Below are 19,901 nucleotides of genomic sequence, written 5' to 3' on the forward strand. Positions count from 1 at the left end.
GAAAGAAACAAGGAAGAAAATCGATATGTTTTTAGAATGACACAGCAGAATTTGAATCTGGGAGTGTTTGACTGCAAATTCTGAGCACTTTCTTTCATGTAATGTTATATCCTAGTGCAGGTTACATCTGAGTGTGTGTATGTGTGTTTGTTCTTTATTAGCAGTCCCAACACAGCAGTGTAATTCTTATCTAAGAAAAATGGTTGTCTCTGGGAATTTCTCATCAAACCATGTCAAAGTGTCTATGTTCACGTGTGTGTTCTTAGTTAATCAACATAAAACAAATTATCCATCTAAGTATAAAGTGTCATTATAATATAAACAATTTGAAGGATGCATATTGACTAATGTAATATTTTCAATTAAGATGCATTTTCTCAAAGGGGTGAATTTGAAGACTGGGAATGATGATAAAGTGAAAAGAAAAATCACTAATAGTTATGAAACCCAGTTCCTACCCTTAGCTCTGTGGTTTACTTGCATACCAGCTGTGTGACCTTTAGCATGCCAACAAATCTCTATGGGTGTGAGTTTTTGTTCACTCTTTTAAAAAACCCCTTGAGATGATCTCTGAGGTCTCATATACTTGAAAATTTTACACAATCTTCTATCTTTGTTTTACATCATTTAAGAGACGATATCTTCAAAGATATACACACAAGTAATTGGCATCTGCAGTATGAAATTTAGCAACAAGAATACATGAACCATGCAGCAAAAGTAAAGAGCTGACAGGGGAAAATGTGTAGCTTCAAATGAGAACATTGAAAATTAATGTAATTACTTCACATAAGATCTTAACATAATTCAACATCATTCCTACACTTAGAATTAAAAATAGGAAAATAATGCTAAAGCAATATACTGAGTTTTTGAGTTACTAAGAGAATTTTATATCTCCTCTACATAATTTACTGTCTTCATTTAGATTCTTCATAGGAGATAAAATTAGCACAAAGGACAAGGAATAAAAAATTTTTAATTATGTTCTTATAAAATTGATAATATTAAAAATATTTTTGAAGTATATTGTGTAGTTCATAAATTTTCTAATCATTAAAATTACTTTTAAAACTAGACTGAGAACACCATTTTTTATTAAATTTAAAAAGCCAAATTGAGGGGCCTGCCCTGTGGCCTAGTGGTTAAGTTCAGCACACTCCACTTCAGCCATCCAAGTTCATGACTTCGGATCTTGGGCACGGACCTACACCACTTGTCAACCATGCTGTGGTGGTGACCCACATATAAAATAGAAGAAGATTGACATAGATGTTAGCTCAGGGAAAATCATCCTCAGCAAAAAAAAAAAAAAAAAAAAAGCCAAATTGATTAAATATTTAAATTACACTTTTCTGCAAGTAGAAACTCAACCAAGTCTACTCCATATATATCTCAGAGATGTTTATGGCTAAATAAATGTAAACAATCACTTGGTCCCCCCTCCCTATTTGCTGTTGTCATCTATAAATAAATGTTTATTTTTTCAAAATGGTGTAGAAAAAGAAAACTCTGAGTTTTGAAGATTTTTCTGTCTTGAGAGATTCAATCTGATAGGTGATACCATGGGAATGTCTCGTTTTAGCATTTATAATGACTTTACAAATGTTCCATTATTGTATTTGACTTCTTACAAATAGTAAGAGGATACTGTAATGGTACATACATCCCAGGTTACTTGTAGGGGTTTTCACTCCAAGCTTCCCTTTAGTCTGGGCATGTGGCTCATCCAAGTGGCCTGGACTACATATGGTTAGCCACATTCTTCTGCATCCATGCCAGTTCCTATATTTACCACCTCAACCAACTGTGGTCTGTGGCCAACCAACTCCACAGACACTCATTTTACATTTTATTTTCACTTCTTACATTAAATGTATTTCTATAAACTTCCATAATATTTTTGGACTGAGTCAGTGAATATATTCTTTAATTAATTCTTTAATTGTTTAATAAAATAATACTTTCCCCTCCTATGTTCTTTGGAGTAGATCTTGTTGTCCAGTGTCTATATCTTGAATGGCAGTACTGTTGATTTATAAGGTGGTGGTAGGGATTTTTTTTTCCTTATTTCATCAATAACTACTTTAGATGTATCTTCTGTTTCCTGAGGAATTCTATGACAAGAATAGTAATTTACTAGCTCTTGGAAAGTCTAAGTTCCATCCAAAAGGCAGCCTCACCAGCTAAAAATACTAGGACAGATACTACTTTGAGTTTATATTATTAGCTGCCTGGAAGAACTCCACTGCAAAGGTAACATGGTGACAAAAGACATCCGCCTGTCTGTTGAGGTTGAAATGTCTTCGTAGATCTGTCAGGATAAAACCAATGGTTTTAATCTTTAGGATGTGCTAAAGAGACAGAAAACATTCCTCTGTTGATGGTGCCCCTTTCTCTCCTCTTCCTTATATATTTCTCTCCCTCTCTTTGGGTGTAGGAACAGTATAAGTGGGCTTTGCCCTATGAATCGTCATTGTAAATATCTACCAGAAGAGAAGGTAAAAGAATTCTCAAAGTCAATGCCACCTTTTCATCTTTTTGCAGTCTCTCTGGCACACACTTATTTACCTACAGTGTCTGCCACACACAGGAACTCACTAAACTTGCTCTTTCCAGAGAGCTGTAAACGAGAAATGTTAGAGAAAAGGACTGTGTTTATAGTCCTGACCTTTTCACTGGTTGCTTTGTTTTTGAAACTCTGTCTGAAATTAAAGTAAAAAGATTATAGGAAAGGATCTGCATACTTGTGTAAAGTACCTTAAGGCATCGAGAAATTAATTTTGGCCTTTGCATTGCTACACTTCTCTATATATTCCAAACACTTCAAGTTCAAAATGAAATCTGACAGAACCTGACCGACCTCTTGAACATGTTGGTATATTTTCTGCTACATCTGGGATTCTTTCTAACTAGATGAGCCATGTTTACATAATCGACATTGTTGGTACTATTTTTAGATGCCATACTACACATATAAGAATATACATTATATACTTTTTAATACTTCAGAATATTATTAACAGAAAGTTGAAATGAAGACTACTGAAATTGCTCCATATTTGGCAAAATGTTTTCAGGCAATTTAATGAAAAGTAGAACAGTGAATGTTCTATAACAAACTTTTATTTCCTCTGAAAGCCTTCTTAATATGCTACAGCCACATTTCTACACTTAATGACTAATCTTCAAAATCCCCTTTTGGCTCTCCTTGCATTTCCATTAAGAACAGGAAAATTATAATCTCATAATCCCCCAATTTTCTCTTTTCTCTTTTTTGAATCCATAAAGGACCAAGAAAAGAGTGCTGTTAAATGGCTTCCTCTTCAGAGTAAAAGAGGTAAATTTGGGTGATGTTTTTTTTGAAACGTGGACATTGATTTCACAACTCGTGTCACATGCAAGGAGCAGACTATGAATATTTATTTGCCCTCATCTGCTCAGCCAGCAGTGCTGACAGCCCTCTCTTCTGAATTTACCAGACCTAACACCTAGGTGGATTCCTAGAGGGATGTAGTTGGCAATGATATTGTCAGACACTGACATGTAAAATGAGTGTTACGACAACAGAAGCATTTCAGCCCATGATGGTGTTACCTTCAAGGTTTGCCTGGAAATAGAAATTTCTCAGTTATGCTCTAATAAGCACTTTTATGTTCTCTTTTCTACTTAGCTTGTGAAACTCAAAAATTCCTGATCTGTTTAATATTTTAGATTATACTGATGAGAATGATAAATAGGCTAAATTTTGCCAATATAGCATATGGTCACCATTGAGATGGTTTCATATATGTGTTCTTAATTTTCTTAATGGCCCATATGCCTCATGGAAGTAAATTAACCATTATTTAATTGTTTTCAGGTGCCCCAAGGTTTAAATGTGATTCATCTTGGGAAGAAGACGTTATTATTTTTTTCTCTCTAACAGAGCATAAAAGAGGTGAGGTAAAATGTAAGTCATGGAATTGAAAATAGGATTACTGTTGGTGATTCCACATCTCAGTGAAAAAGCAGGAAGATATAAACTCCAAAGAAAGGGACTGTATCAATGTCTTAGTCTGTTCTGGCTGCTATAACAAACTAGCACACTCTAGGTAGCTTTTAAGCAACAGAAATTTAGTTTTACAGTTCTAGAGACCGGAAAGTCTAAGACCAAGGGGCCAGCATGGTAGCATCTGGGGAGGGCTCTCTTTCCGGTTCGTAGCCAGTGTCTTCTCACTATGTCCTCATATTGTGGAAGAGGCTAGGGATCTGGAGCCTCTGCTATAAGGCAGCAAAGCATACATGAAGGCAGAGCCTCCCAAAGGCACCATGTTCTAAGACTATCATATTTGGCGTTAGGATTTCAACATACGAATTTTCAGGGGACGCAAACACTCAGACCATAGCAGTCAACATGTTAATATTTAAGAAACTCTACCTTCCATACTATTAGGTGAATGTTTCTCTGACTGATCAATGCACGGAAAAGGACAGCATCTTAAAAAGAAAAAGAAAAAAATCCTTGTGTAGGTGTGACTCTTAAAGCTATAGATTTACCTAGAAGAAATACGGTCGCTGACCAGACCAATAGGAACAATTTTCTTAGACATTTCCTGATAATATCTGAGATCCCCAGAAGGGTTGAGCATGCCCAGGCTCACTGCGGGTGGGTGGTGAATCTGTACACCAGGAAGGAAAAGATGGCTGAGTGTGTTAGTGGAAACAGAAACAGGTCATATAAGCATATAACCAATAAATCATGGCCACGGCAAGTGACCTTAAATTCTTTTCATTGAAAGCGACATTAGGAAATTCTTTGTTTGAGATGTCTAAAAACTGTGGGACTTTGGATAATGTAATTTGTTGAAAAATGTGCTGAGCATGTGATTCACAGTTTACTATTTGGCTGTGTCAAAGTAACATATTTTCTTTATTTTTAGGTCCAGTTTAATTTCTGACTTGAGGCCTATGCTTGCCTAATATGAACTCCTTAAACTAGCTCATCACGGTTCTTCCATTTGTCCTTTTCTGAGAATTCCTAGATTAAATCAGAATTGTTAGTCAGTGGCAGCCTGGATCACCATTCCCTGTCTGTCTGTCCTACTTCTCTTCTCAGTCCTGCCCTAGCCCTCGAGATTCACAAGTCTCCAGCCTGCCAAAAGCAAGGACAAGTTCTTTTAGGTGATTCTTCTGTCATTGATGGTGGGACAGAAGAGGCCTGCTTCTTGTTCTCCTTTGCTTTTTTGGGCAGAAACAGCAACTGAAACTGACTTGTTAGTACATATTTGGTTCCCTGGAAATTCCTTGGCATTGCCTCTGAAGGTTCCAGGCTCTTTGAAGGAGTTTTAATTGCATCATAGACAACCCTATATTCTTATTGACTTAAAACAACACCAACATTTTTTTCTTGTGAATGTGTAGAGTCAGCCAGGGCAGCCCGGCCGTCGGAGGTATGGTGAGTTCAAGTCTGCTGCAACGGATGCAGGGCCCAGCAGCTCATTGGAATCTGCTTTTCTCATGGTAGATGACAGAAATCCAGGAAGAATAAGAAACACATTAGAGCCCTTAAACTCTTCTTACTGGCCCACTGTCACTTCCTCCCATATTTCACTCACCAAAGCAATCATGCAGCCAAGCCCAGCTTAAATGGGGTGGTGAAGTATTCTCCACCTCCAGAGACGTATGGCAAAGGTAAGGGGTGAAAAAAACACAGTCAAAAAATACAATATAAAGGTGCTATTTAATCAACCTGTCTCTGTCCATCTCACTTTCAAATTCAAATCCAATTTAAAAGTAAAAACGTGACTTAGATGGCAGATCAATATATCATCTTTCCTTTTTTTAATACCTTTTTATTTTTTTGCTCACAAAGATTCCCTCTGAGCTAAGATCTGTTGCCAGTCTTCCTCTCTATTTTATTTTCTCCTCGAAGCCCCAGAACATAGTTGTATATTTCAGTTGTAAGTCCTGCTAGTTCTTCTATGTGAGCTGCCACCACAGCATGGCTACCAACACACAAGTTGTATGGCTCTGCACTCAGGAACCAAATCCAGGCCACTGAAGCAGAGAGCACTGAACTTGAACCACTAGGCCATCAGGGCTGGCTCAAAATATCACCTTTTCTTACAGATAAGACTTATTGGAGAAATCAGTTCGACTCTTTAGGCAAAATTAGACTTCTAAATCCAACTCCATTGGCAATACATACCTACCCAAAAATGCAGAGCCAGCAACTGTAACCTTTCTGTAATGAAGGAGAAGATACTAGACAGGCATAGGTAAAACAGAAACCAGCCAGAAAGGATGCCTCACGCTCACAGACAATTCCTAATTCCCTAATTCCTAAAACCATCAGACATTGTTTGATACCATTCTTGCCTGGGAAAGAGGAGTGAGAGATAGGAAGGGCCTGTATGTATTTGTCCTGTACTTTCCCCCCATGGGGAGTACAGAAGTTTCCAACACACTTTAGAATTATCAGTAGAAGATACATATTCTGCTCTAACATAATTATCTTCTGATTCTCATCATGGCTCCTATCCTGCTTCTTTGGATGCGAGTCTTTTCAACCTGCCTCAGACGTGCCCCCACTGCTGCCTCAGCTTACCTTGTGCCCTTCTTGCATCCCTCTTCTCTCTCAATTCAACAGCATAAATGAAGTGGAGAAGATTCTCCACCCCAGCTGAACCATGAGGGGAGGGAAGGAAGAATGGTTCACAAATCGTACACTTTCTGGTGCAGGACACATCCAGTACACAGTTGATCCAAGCAGTCCCAGAATGGGCGTGAGGGGTGGGGAAACATAGATAGACTCTTTGTCTAATAGTCTTCAGACAACAGGATGGGCTCATATATTTGCCTCTCTCTACTCCTGTGGGGTTTATCCCTGGGTTGGAGAATAAAATATGGTTCCTATCTCCTTTCTCTCTCAATTATTTCACCTACCCAATGCTACTCTTATCTCCTCTGAGACAGCGAGAACACACATTGGGTCTGTTTGTACTGCCATGCAAATCTGTGTAGCTCAGCTCCAGAGTAGTGTGGGTTCAATTTAGGATTTAATATCTGGCAGCTTTGCTTTTAGGGCAATACTCATAGTCTCTTTGTTGCTGACATAGTGAAAGAGTAGAAACATAATACAGGGAAATAGGTAGGAACTAATTTTCCACCAATACAACACTTATAATCCTGACACACAGACACCACATATACTTCATTAATTCTTTAATTTTTTTCATTTGGTGAACAGTCCTTGACTTGCTTCTTTATTTACAGCACTCTGGTAAAGACTGAATATTTCATAGTGATTGAGATAGGAATGTACCTCATTCCCATTTACCTATAATTTATTGGGCTATTGATCTTCTCTTCTTTTAAATTAAACATTTTGCAATGATTGTAAAAATGTTTTGAAATGGAGAGTAGCAGGCTTTTCCTAACTTTGGGATGTTTCAAACCAAGAAGCGTCAGCCAAATGCCTTTTGAAATAACATGGAGTTTTTATCTTTCGTATATTCGAATGCCTGCAATAAACATCAACAGCAAAAAACAACACATAACGTCATACTCTATTTAAACCAGTGAATATGTAACATACATAAAATAAACTCATGTAGGGTATTAATATGTTAATGTATTCTGTTTCTAGTAAATTTACCAAATAATTCTATATAGTTTTTAATTGTAGTTTTATCCTAGAGTTTTCTGAGGACACAGCTTTGTTTTGTCATCCAGAGCTATATCACATCCTAAGGGACTCTCATATCCAATTTTTACTTATTAGATTTTACTTTTTCACCAAAGAGAAATAATGGGGTTACTATAGGAGATATCTTCATTAATTCTGGTATATAAATAATGCCATGTGAAGTCTGAGTTTGAAAGTATTTTTCACTAATTTTCCTGTGGTTAAAAATCCCAACGTTTAAGAGCATCCTAATTAGAATTTCCAAGAAAAATGTGTCACCAAGCTACATGTTTATTACATTTTGAATACTTTTCAATATTCATTATCCACCTAGGCTTTTCTTTATCCAACTCCTTCCTCCCCTCCAAGAGTTAGACATTGACATCCTGCCTACTGCTTGATAAACTCCAAATCTAGAAGCTGGACTTTGTTTTCTGCTTCCTCAGCAGCTGGCTGGGCCCCAGATGTAGGATTAAGCCTACGCAGTTTCTAAGATATCATCAGCAAAACTAGCAACAAAGGCAGTCATATTGTGTGTCAAACCTATTTGGAATTAATCATATGAATTAAAATCTAAATACTTTTTAATGATTTTTGCCTGTCTGAATGTAGACTCAGAGGAGGATATTATGGCATATTTTTGGCAACAGGAGCATTTGCAATTATAGGGTGACAATTATATTCTAGCATTGAATCTTCTCTTCAAAATGATATCATGAATATTATTTTTTTCCTGTGTATAGTTGATGAACATAAGGCTCAAAGAGATTTAAAAAGTTTTCTGAGGCTATAGAATTCTAATTCAAACTCTACGTGTCTTATTCAAAGTCAGGTTCCCTGCAGTATACCAACCTGTTCTTTCTGAACCTGGGGCACTTTACACACTGAAGTGCTTACATCAGCCAAAGGTAGCAAAGTCACAGTAGCTTGAAATAAAAACAGGAAAGCATTTTATATTTTGCAGCAGATGATGAACCCAGCAGCAGAGCTACCAAATTCTGTGCTAGAAACTTCTCTCATGCCCTCTCACAAAACATACAGTGGAAGTTTTGCCCCACAATATTTTATTCCCCTCTTTGCATTTGTTACTAAAAACCTCTATGACTAAAGTTATTTGTCCACACTTTCACCACGTATCTGGTGACAGTGTTTCATTACATCACAAGGAAGTCTTTACACTTCGTTATTTTAAAAGCTTTCATTTTAGAAGGATCATCTTATATAGAACCAATTCCTACCTTTCTTTAATTTTTGCTGATATTATCAGCAGCTATGCAGACGTAGCATAAGCTTGACCGTTCCTCTAAATGACAACCCTTCCAACACTGAAGACCATCACCTCCTTCCATAACTCTGTCTCCATCAACACTTTTACACATTTCTTGGGGCCTCTGGCCCATAAAACACATATTTTAATTTTTTATTCAGGATAAATATTCTTAGTTCCTTTAGCTAATCTTTGTATGGTGTTTCCCATGCCCTGATACTGTATAGTCATGAACACCCCATAGAGGAGATTTCCCATGCTGGTTGTGTAGTGGACCAACCATCATTAAGTGGATGACAATAAAGCAACTCCATCCCTCTATCTCCCTTAAAAGAAATGTGATTTCTCTGATATAAAAGAAAGAAGAAGAAAATTAAAATGATCAATTAAGTTTATCTTCTACTAAAATATATAAAGCAAATCAGGGGGACAGACTTGATTGAACCATCCTGAACTTTGCATTCTTCTTATGCACACAAATACACAAAACAGGTACATGCACTTTGCAAATGTAGGAAATTCTTCTCTGTTATAGAATGTGTTGCAAAAATTCTGTGATGAATTTTTCTGTAAGATAAAATATAGATAACTCAAGTAGGCAAACTTCCAGCATTGAAATAGAAGTGTGGACCAACTACTATAATCCATTTCCAAACTGACCTTTATGGTGACTTTGTACAAATCAATTAGATAAACATAAATATGTCAACAGAAAAACTGGAAAAAGATATGCAGAGATGAAAAAGTAAATAAAACATTGAAGTATTATCAACTTGAAGAAATGCAATTTGAACAGCAATAAACACTTTTGTATATCATTACAAAAAAGTGATATTTTTTGTTACTAGTGATTTACTGCGGTGAGATCTGCATAATAGCTTCTTTCTAGAAAGCAATTTGGAAGAACAGTTTAAATGCCTTAGAAATGTCCATATGCTTAGTAACAGTAATTTGCCTCTCTAGGGATTTATCTTATAGGATAATGAAGTGTACCCACAAGTATTTCTGTATAAGTGTAGTCACTGTGTGATTATTTGTAATAGCAGAAAATATTATGTACATCCTGGATGGTCAAAATAAGGGAAAATTAAAATGTTCAATGCACTTATTTCACTCAGTGGATTGTATATATCCATTATACTCCACTTCCTGAGCAATATTTCCTGACATTTAATATTCTCATGATTTAATTTTGAGGGAAAAGACCACAGGACACAAAAAGGATTAGAGAATATTACATGGAGCTTTAAACATTTATATTGCATAAACTGGGAGAAGATGCACCATAATATTAATTTCAAGATCTGCATTAATTTGGCAAAGACAGGGAAGACATTTCCAGAGAAATTAGAAGGATAAAGGGAAAACTGGAAGGAGGAGTATGTTATGGGTTGGGCTGTGTCCTCCACAGTAACACCAGTCCCTCAGAATATGACCTTATTTGGGATAGAATTTAAAGAGGAAATTAAATTAAAATAATGTAATTAGGGTGGGCCCGAATCCAATATGACTGGTGTCCTTATAAAGAGATTAGCACACAGGCACATATGCACAAAGGAAAGAGCATGTGAAGACATACAGAGAAGGTGGCCATCTCCAAGTCAACGAGAGAGCTCTCAGAAGGAATCAACTCTGCTAACACCTTGTTCTCATACGTCTCACCTCCAGAACTGTTAAAAAATGAATTTCTGTTGTTTAAGCCACCCAGTCAGTAGTACTTTTTTATGGCAGCCCTAGCTAACCAATAGAGAATGTAGCCCCAAAATAAGAAGATAAGAACAACCGGCATTTGCTGATTATTTAAACTCCAGTGTCTATATGAAAACTGAACTATGACTAAAAAACTAGGCAGGCTTAACTGTTAGCAGGAAAATGCATTATACTTTTACTCTCTCAGTCTTGTGACTGATCTTTTTCCCTTTGGCTTGACTGTTCTTTTGCAATATCTTGCCCTCTCTAAAAGTTCAAGATTTCTGTATGCAACAGCTGATTCTAGACACCAAGGCTTTTTAAAACTTTGATGATGAGAAAAACTTAACACTTGAAAGTTATAAACTGGGTCTGTGATTTTTGAGTTTGAGACTTGAATTTACCTTCAGAGCAGGAAGTTTATTGTGTGCAGATAATCACTTTAATGGGCTTTCAATTATGCAATGTTTAAGCAACGTTCCCGTTCTCTAGACATCCTGGCTCCGAGAAACTAAACTGTGCTACCAAATGTTATAAAAGATTCTTCATTCATTATGTCTGTAGATTAGGAACCCACTTAGAAATGTTTCTTTTATAAATATGGAAACTGTACTTTCCCTAATTATATTTATGGTTTCTTGGCAAAGGCATTGTGTGTGTGGTCTTGTTCTAGCATTTGCTCAAGATATGGAAAGTAAGAGTACTGTGACACACGTGGGTCCCATGCTAGCTGAGGGGCCGTAAAGATGACCCAACTGGGATTGCTGACATCTACTGTAGAATCTAGAATTAAAGGTCCGTGCATAGAAGGTTTGTTTGTTTGTTTGTTTTAATGTGGAATAACTCAGATATGGACAAATGTAGTGAAATATAGGATTCACATATTCTGATGGATTATATTCATGAAGTCCCAAGACAGGGTCAACCTGTGTTTGTAGAAATTGCTGTTTTCCGTGAAGAGAATTGGAATCCTCAAGCCCAGTCATCTTGGAAAACAGCCAGTCCTGGGGCAGCACATAAGCACTAGAGAAATGTTCTTTAGACTTGATAAGGGAGAAGGGCAGTGGTGAAATCACGTTCTTTAGCCCATGAGGAAGTTCAGATGCTGAGCTCTAGCTGAGAGTGACTCAAGAATATGCACCCTGGGGAACACTAAGATGGATCTTATAACTTGGAGGTGAACAAAGCCTAGCCACAGAAGGGCTTGTGTAGCACAAGAGCAGCCATAATTTGTTCTTATTGCAAGCCACCTGTGTGGTAGCTCCTTTTCCTAGATTCATATTCAGTCATTGTTCTCCAAATGCTGAAGAGGCAATGGTGCCTCGGAACAGTATACTCAGCAACTAATTACCTAGGTTCATTCATGATCAGACTTTTTGAGTTAATTCAACGGAACCCACTGACATAGGAGACAATGTACTAACAGAACCAAGAGAATGAAATCAAGATTCTAATTTGATCTTGGAATTTAAATAGATATCTGGTCATGACAGAGGCTCTTTGAGCATCTATTCTTGTATTCCTAAATAAAGGACTTGAACAAGATGATCATCATGATCAACTATCAGCATCAGTATGTTTTGGTTTATTGCATGTTTTGACATGACAGAATCATTGTTTTTGAACATCAGTATTGCACTGAGTGGCACATCTGAAGAGAGAGTCATGTCGGTTTAAGGACACCTAGAACTGACTTGGAACTGATGCCACAAGATATCCTTCTTCACTGTTTTGTCTTATAAGAAAGAAGAATTGGCTTCCCATTCTCCTTTACTTTCTATCATAGGAAGACTGTGAAATCCTGTGACCTTCTAAGCAAAGTCTTGATAATTTTCTGGAAAATGAATTGACACAAAAGTAGCTTTTTTATTTTTATTATTTATTTATTTATTTATTTTTTGAGGAAGATTAGCCCTGAGCTAACCACTGCCAGTCCTCCTCTTTTTGCTGAGGAAGACTGGCCCTGAGCTAACATCCGTGCCCATCTTCCTCTACTTTCTATGTGGGACGCCTACCACAGCATGGCTTGCCAAGCGGTGCCATGTCCACACCCAGGATCCAAACCGGCGAACCCTGGGCGGAACGTGCGAACTTAACCACTGTGCCACTGGGCCGGCCCCAAAGTAGCTTTTCTAAAACTCTAAAAAATGTCTCTAGAAAATATTTTATTTCCCACTCGCCATCATTGTTTCTGACTCATCATCATCTTTAAAGTTTTATCCGTGACTTTCACATCACAGACCAATGGTCCACAATCAATTGCTTTTAGCTCATATAATCACACTCAGAAGTTTGTTCAATAAAGCAGAGAGAATATATTTCTCAATCTTTTAACAATACATGGGGATATATTTTGATTTAAACCTATGTATGAGTAAGAGTTCAGTTTAGAAAACATAACTATGTTAGATACTTTAAGGAAAAAGTGACGTAATGTAGGTACTAGGTGTAATGTAGAGGCATAGTAATTGAAAGTGTTGAAGGTACAAGTTCTAAAATGGATCCGAAAGAAGAGCTTTGTTTATGGTCACAATTGAAGTCATGATAGTTTCAACACCAGGAACCTAAAAGGTGGATTTCCAAAGCCTCATTCTAAAAGGGAGAAAGCCAGGTCAATAAGCCTCTTTTTCTTGACAGTCAGCGTTGCTGAAGAATGAACCTGTTACCTCTCGGACTTTTCTAAGCAAAAGCAACATTAAGAATTGCAGGGAAATTGTGTACGCCTCACATCTGCCTTCCAATCTTACTTGAATGCCTTGCCTAGATAACCCTAATTCACTTCCAGTGCGCAAGCTTCCAGTAGTCTTGAAAACCAGATTTAACCTTCCCAGCCTCTTCAGTAGAAGGAAGGTGAAATGGGGATTGAGACTGAATCCAAATATCAATGACAAATTTTTAAAAAGTCAGAAGCCTCATGTAATCTGCATTATTTTAATCAAAGAAAATACTCTAGGAAAGGAGACAAAACTTTCTTCAAATCAAAATATTTGATTTGATGAAAATATTGATAATAAGAAACACTCAAAGAACATGAAGTTTACTCAAGTGAAATAGTTTAGGATGTCTTATGGCTTTTTTGTTAACTGTGGAAAGTCTAAATTTTTCAATGGAAATCATTCTAGGAAACGAACCTTGATTTCTTATTTTAGCTTCATGTCACCTTGATTCAAAGCCTGTAGTGACATTGAGAAGCTGCCTTTTCTGAATATTAAGAAAAACTCTGTGAAAATTTTCAAGTTTATGCAAATATATTATGTTTTCAGTCTTTTTTTTGATTCAAAAATATTAAAATCTTTACCATATGGGCTAAAGTGAACTATTTCTGGTTTGTTAATAATTTATTTGCTTTGTAAAATGTTAGCATTTTTAAGTATTTTAAATTAGTTTCTCACAAATCTATGCGTAATCACAGCTTCATTGATGAATATTCCATTTGACCCCTGATATGCTACATTTTAAGAGCCACTTGTGCTCTAGACATTGTTACTTTTGGAATTCCTTTCTCATATCATTTACAGTTATATACATATTAAAACATATCCACAGCTCACATCAAGTATCAATGGATGCTGTAAAATGTTGACAGAATTTTGCATAATTTTTCTTTTGAAATTATTATTGGAACTATGAATGAGCTATGTTTAATTAATGCCTGGTTTTTATTTCTTGAAAATTATCATACAATCTTGGGAGTTCATGTTGAATCAAACATGATGTAACATTCAAACACTTTCCAAAGACTATAAACATCGTTTGAATATCAGTTTCACAGTTAATCAAGTTTACATGCTACATGTGTAGATATTTAATTATAATTTTATTCATTTCGATTTTGTGATGGTGCTTACATAGCTTGAGGATGGTTTCGTTTGTTTTATTTTGGTTTTTACTATCTCAAGTATTCCTATTGGCCCCTGAAAAGCCCTTCAGACTTGTTCATGAAGGCTATGGTGCCTAAAACCAAAACAGCCTGATCTGAAGAGTGATGGAGTATGCCTGGGCCTCTGAGGACAGTATGTGTCCAGAATGCACAGCATTTGGCTTCTCTGCTTTCTTCTCCATTCTGATTCTCTTCTTCCCAAGCACAGAGTAAATATGTTCGTTGCGCCTGTATTGTGGTCCATTGTTTACATGCATCAATCATCTTCACATAAGCATCTCCCCAAAGAGTAGTATATTACATGCTATATTCATTGTCTAGGGCTGCCATAACAAAGTACCACAGACCAGGTGGCTGAGCGACAGACATTTATTGTCTCACACTTCTGGAGGCTAGAACTCTAAGATCAAGATGTCGACAGAGTTGGTTCTTGCTGACTAAGGTCTGAGGGAGAGTCTGTTCTATGCCTCTCTCTTAGCTTCCAAAGGTTTATTGGCATTCTTCAGCATTCTTCTGTTTCTGCAATGTTCCTCTGCTCTCTGCCTGCATCGTCACATGGTGTTCTCCCTGTGTGTCTTAATCCAAATTTCCTCTTTTTATAGAAGACCCAGTCATATTTGAATAGGGGTCCACCCTACTTTAGTATGATTTCATCTTCATTTAACTAATTACATTTGCAATGACTGTTTTCAAATAAAGTCGCATTGTGAAATACTGGAGATCAGGACTTCAATGTACGAATTGGTGGCTGGCAAGACAATTGAACCCGCAAACACACACAATTGATGTTGAATAAAGTTGTTGTTTTAATGAATGGTCTGTGTACAATGAACCTTTACTTAATCATAGTTTGGTACCTCAGGAAAAAGACCTCATTCTATGTCACTGCTAGCACTAGGTAACCCACCACAACAAGCAAACTCTGTTTTGTATCCTACGCTAGCTCTTTCCTACCCAAGCCAATGTTTTATTGTATGGGTGGATTTGGGAAAGAAAGAATACAATATCTCATCTTCTTTTGAGCCAAAGCATATTCATTTGTCTGCTTAAATTATCCTATATTTTCCACGTTCTTTGGCATGAAAAAAAAGAAGAAACGTTTTGTTTTATTTTTTTTTTTCTTTCTTGGTTTCTCTTTGAAGATTTTCCAACCACTAAGAATGTTGTGCGTTAACAAGGGAAAGCCCAAAATTAAAGGAAGCTAGTGGTTTGGCAGTTGGAAATAGTAAGAAAAAGTTTGCTAAAATATCTTTTCAATGCCATGTTTTAACTTGTTTTAATAGGACTGAATATATCCTTTTATTAGTTGTAGAGAAGCCGATGAATATTTACCTGTCTGTGAGGTGCCTCTATTACAGGGAACACAGAGGGCAGATTCTCTGACTTTGGGACACTGTTCATTTGCTGAGCGTGGGTTAGCTGAAAACCAGTTTTGGCTCATCTTAGTGGAAAGTCACTCAGTGGAGAGAGGAGTGGAGAGTGTTCCTAGTCCCTTATCTGTATAATGAGTATTTAGTTTCCATGGTCATTGCAAGTTCACATCAACAGCAACAGTGTTGTAACAGAGTTCTACTTTTTATTCAAACTTCTGGCAAGCTGTCCTTTCATTTTGCTTTCTTAAATGGGACAATTGAAGACACGCTGATTTTGTTTTTGAGTGGGCCTGGGTTCAAATGGAAGCTTGGCAACTCTTTCAGTTGTGTTGCTTAAATCCTTGCAGCTTCAATTTGCTAACCAAGTGGAGATGATAGGACTTATCTCACAGTTTTATAACAGTGAAGATGGAAACTAAGTAAGGTCACGTATGGAAAATACACAGCATAGTGCCTAATTTCAACTCTTTTGAGAACAATTTCTTCTTCTCAAGATATTTGATAATTTCTTTCTCATTGAGATTTAACAATCTCACTACACTCTATTTTATGTTAGTCTCTGCTTTCCAATCTAAGTTTCCTTTCCAGGGTGGAGTTTTCTTTCATTATGCTACTGATTATCATTTTTGTTCTGTGTATTCCGTTTCCTTATTTGCAGATTATCTATTTCTGATTTATTTTTCTGTGTACCAAATACTCTCTGTGTCCAATTAATTCCTTCTTCTCTCTGGAAGAGTGTCTGTAGTCTTTCTTCTCTTTAATTAGTGTTTTCCACAATGTTGCTTTACTATTTACTGCTTCTGATGGTGATTTTATTGGGCATGGTTGGCTGAATCCCTGGCATCTGTTCCTCCAACCCCCAAACCATGTGTGAATCTTGAGGTTTGCATGTTTGGTTGACCCTTCTCTGAGCTCCAGAGATGAAACCTGCGTGATCCAAGACAACTAACAAAGTGTTATCCCTTTTGGATAACCGGTTCAGGATTGGACACTCAATCTGACTTGCTTCAATCAGACTTAAGCCAAGCTGCGGAAAGGAAACTCTTCCTTCTTCTGGACAACGTTTAGGGTTTATATGTAAATTATGCAACTGTTTCAGCTATTTTGCTACCTTGAAAGAAGCTAAGCCAATACCAAATTCAACCTGACAAGAATTGAAATACTGAGAGAGAAACTGGGAAAGCACACAAGAGCTCTGATCAAACCCTGCCTGAAGCCTGCCCTAAGTGAACTTTCAAGTTAAGCGAGACAATATATTTTCTTAAGGGTGAAGTTACTTTCAATTGGATTTTCCTTTACTTAAAACATGCAACATTTTAAACTATTTACTTTGCTATATTATCGCTTCCATTTTGTTCCACTGATTTTTTTCATTTGTCTGTTTACATTAAACAATATTAGTGTGTTCTTTTTTTTAAATAAGAGTAGAGGACAGCCATTTTCTAAAGTTACACTATATTTTCTGTAAAAATCTTTGGGATAAAAGTGCATCTTTCCTCTTACTGTTTTATAACACTTTTATTATTTTGTAATGTTTTAATAGTTCTATTTTTTCCTTTTATCTGCATTTCCAAAAGGATGATTTACAGATTCTTGTTATTGTTGCTAAAATTTGTATTTGTTATTGTTTCAGACAGTCCTAAGTTATTCTAATGCCTTTAGAGCAAGCAGATTCTTCAAATGTACATTCATTTCACCATTGTTAAGGAAGGATCCACAATCTTAATCTTAAGTGGTCTGTGCCAATTGCAGGAATTCACCTCTTTATTGATCAGGCTTTGCATTGCCTGGTTCTTAGGCCTCAAAGTCTGCCATGGCCCCATCCCTGTCAGGGATTGTGACTAACATGAATCCTCATCACTGCATTCAAAATAGCAACTCACATCCCCACCCCAACTCTTCAACCCCTTTATTCTGCTCTATTTCCTTTCTGCAGCACTATTACTGTCTAACATACTTTTCATTTTACTTTCACTATTTTTATTGTTATTGTTTAGTCTCTCACTATTAGAATGTGAGCTTTTCCCATTCAAGGTTTTTTTTTTTTTTTTTCTCTTTTGTTTCACTGATGTATTCCAATACTGCCTGGAACATATGAGGCCCTGAATGACCATGGGAAGAATAAATACATACATACATACCTGCACCTGTAAGTTTTTTCATTGGTTTGTTTCGTGTTATGTTTTACAAAGATGGGATTATTATGCACTTTCTATGTACATTCGTTTTTATTTACTCATTAATATAAGCCATGCCTCTACATTATACATGGAGAGCTCATTGTTGTTGTTATTTAAGCTACATAGTATTACATAATGAGATGCACCATGATTTTACACCATAGTATTACATGATCAGATGCACTATCTCTACCCCACTGATGGGCATTAGGGATGTTTCCATTTGTGCCAGTAAGTATTTATCGTTATCAATCATTAAGTGCTGGTACCACCGTATTTAAAGGATAGCACACTGACACTGGGAATGCTGAGGGGAAAACGTTAAAAATTCTTTAAAAGATACATGATAGGGTGAAATGACATCTCATTTTCCACTTAATTGTTTGAATACATTTGAAATTTTATGTCTGCATATGTTTGGGGTCTTTGCCTTTCATTTGCTGTGTAGTGCTAAACATCCTTTGCCTATTTTTTTGTTCCGTATTTGTGTCTCTTAACCATTTACAGAAAGTCTCTATTGGTGATGTTAATCCTTTGTTTTTCATGAGTTGCAATTTTTTGCTCAGTCTATCACTGTCTTTTGACATCATACTAATTAAAAATTTTGCATGCTATAATTTTTTTTAACGTGTAACTTTAAAAATACTGCTTACTTGGTCACTTAGAATTTATAGCTAGTTTATTTGGTGTAACTGGGGACTTCCTTCCTGTATTATAACAGGATACTTTTACTTAAAAGTGACTTCAAATATAAAGGGATGAATTTTTTCTCATTAAAATAATTTATACACAATATATTCACTGAGAATTTAGATATGATAAAGATTTTAGGGTCAATCACTCTTGTAATATTTTGCTGGTGTTCTTTACACAAAGTTCAGTTTTTAAACATTTGAATATAGGTGAATAAAGGATTGTAAGACTGCTTGTTTTTACATCCCCTGGTGTTGTTAGAATTTTTAGAAGAACATTTAAAATCCTTTGCATACTTAAGTTTAGATGATAATAAAATTTAAGACTTGTAGGAGTCAGGATAGGCTGGGCAACCCCGAAACTTCAATGGCTTGACAGATAAAAGATTATTTCTTGTTCACACAATAGTCCAACATAGAGCTAATCCGCGAGATGACACAACTCTCCTAGGAGCCTCCCCTCCAAGTGGCAAGTAGGAGTTTAAGGGTCCTTTTATCCTTTTGGCTCTGCCTTGTTCTATATTATTGAGGTCCTTCCATTCAGATGGCAGCCAGAAATACAAATGCAGGATCTCTTCTCAATATTTATGAGCTTGTAAGCATCATACTTCTTTTCCAGCCATTCCTTGGCCACTGCTAAGTCACATGACCCACCTCACTGAAAAGATATCCAGGAGGGGTTTAATGAACACATATTCTCTGCCACAAAAATGAATACAAAAGTTGATAGAAGGTATTTATTTTTCTTAAAATTTGAAGATTATCACCACAACTAGAAGGACCCACAACTAACATATACAACTGTGTACTGGGGGGATTTGGGGAGAAAAAGCAAAAAAAAAAAAAATAAGATTGGCAACAGTTGTTAGCTCAGGTGTTAATCTTTAAAAGAAAAAGAATTGATGATTATCTACAAAAATAAATCCAAAACTATGCTGAACACAAATCTAAGCCAGTGTCATGATGCCTTTTTTTTTCTTAGCTGCACAACGTTCAGGTGCAAACTCCATTCTAAGACTCTTTCACTACCTAGTAATGTTAACTGAGACTCTAACTGTGTGTCCGATTTTAAAGAAACTCTGACATCAGGGGTGTTGCCAAAAACAACATGACTCATGACCACTGAAAATTAGTGTTAGAAACATTTACAT

Source organism: Equus przewalskii, chromosome 27, assembly GCF_037783145.1.
Source record: "Equus przewalskii isolate Varuska chromosome 27, EquPr2, whole genome shotgun sequence".
In the NCBI taxonomy this organism is placed as follows: domain Eukaryota; kingdom Metazoa; phylum Chordata; class Mammalia; order Perissodactyla; family Equidae; genus Equus; species Equus przewalskii.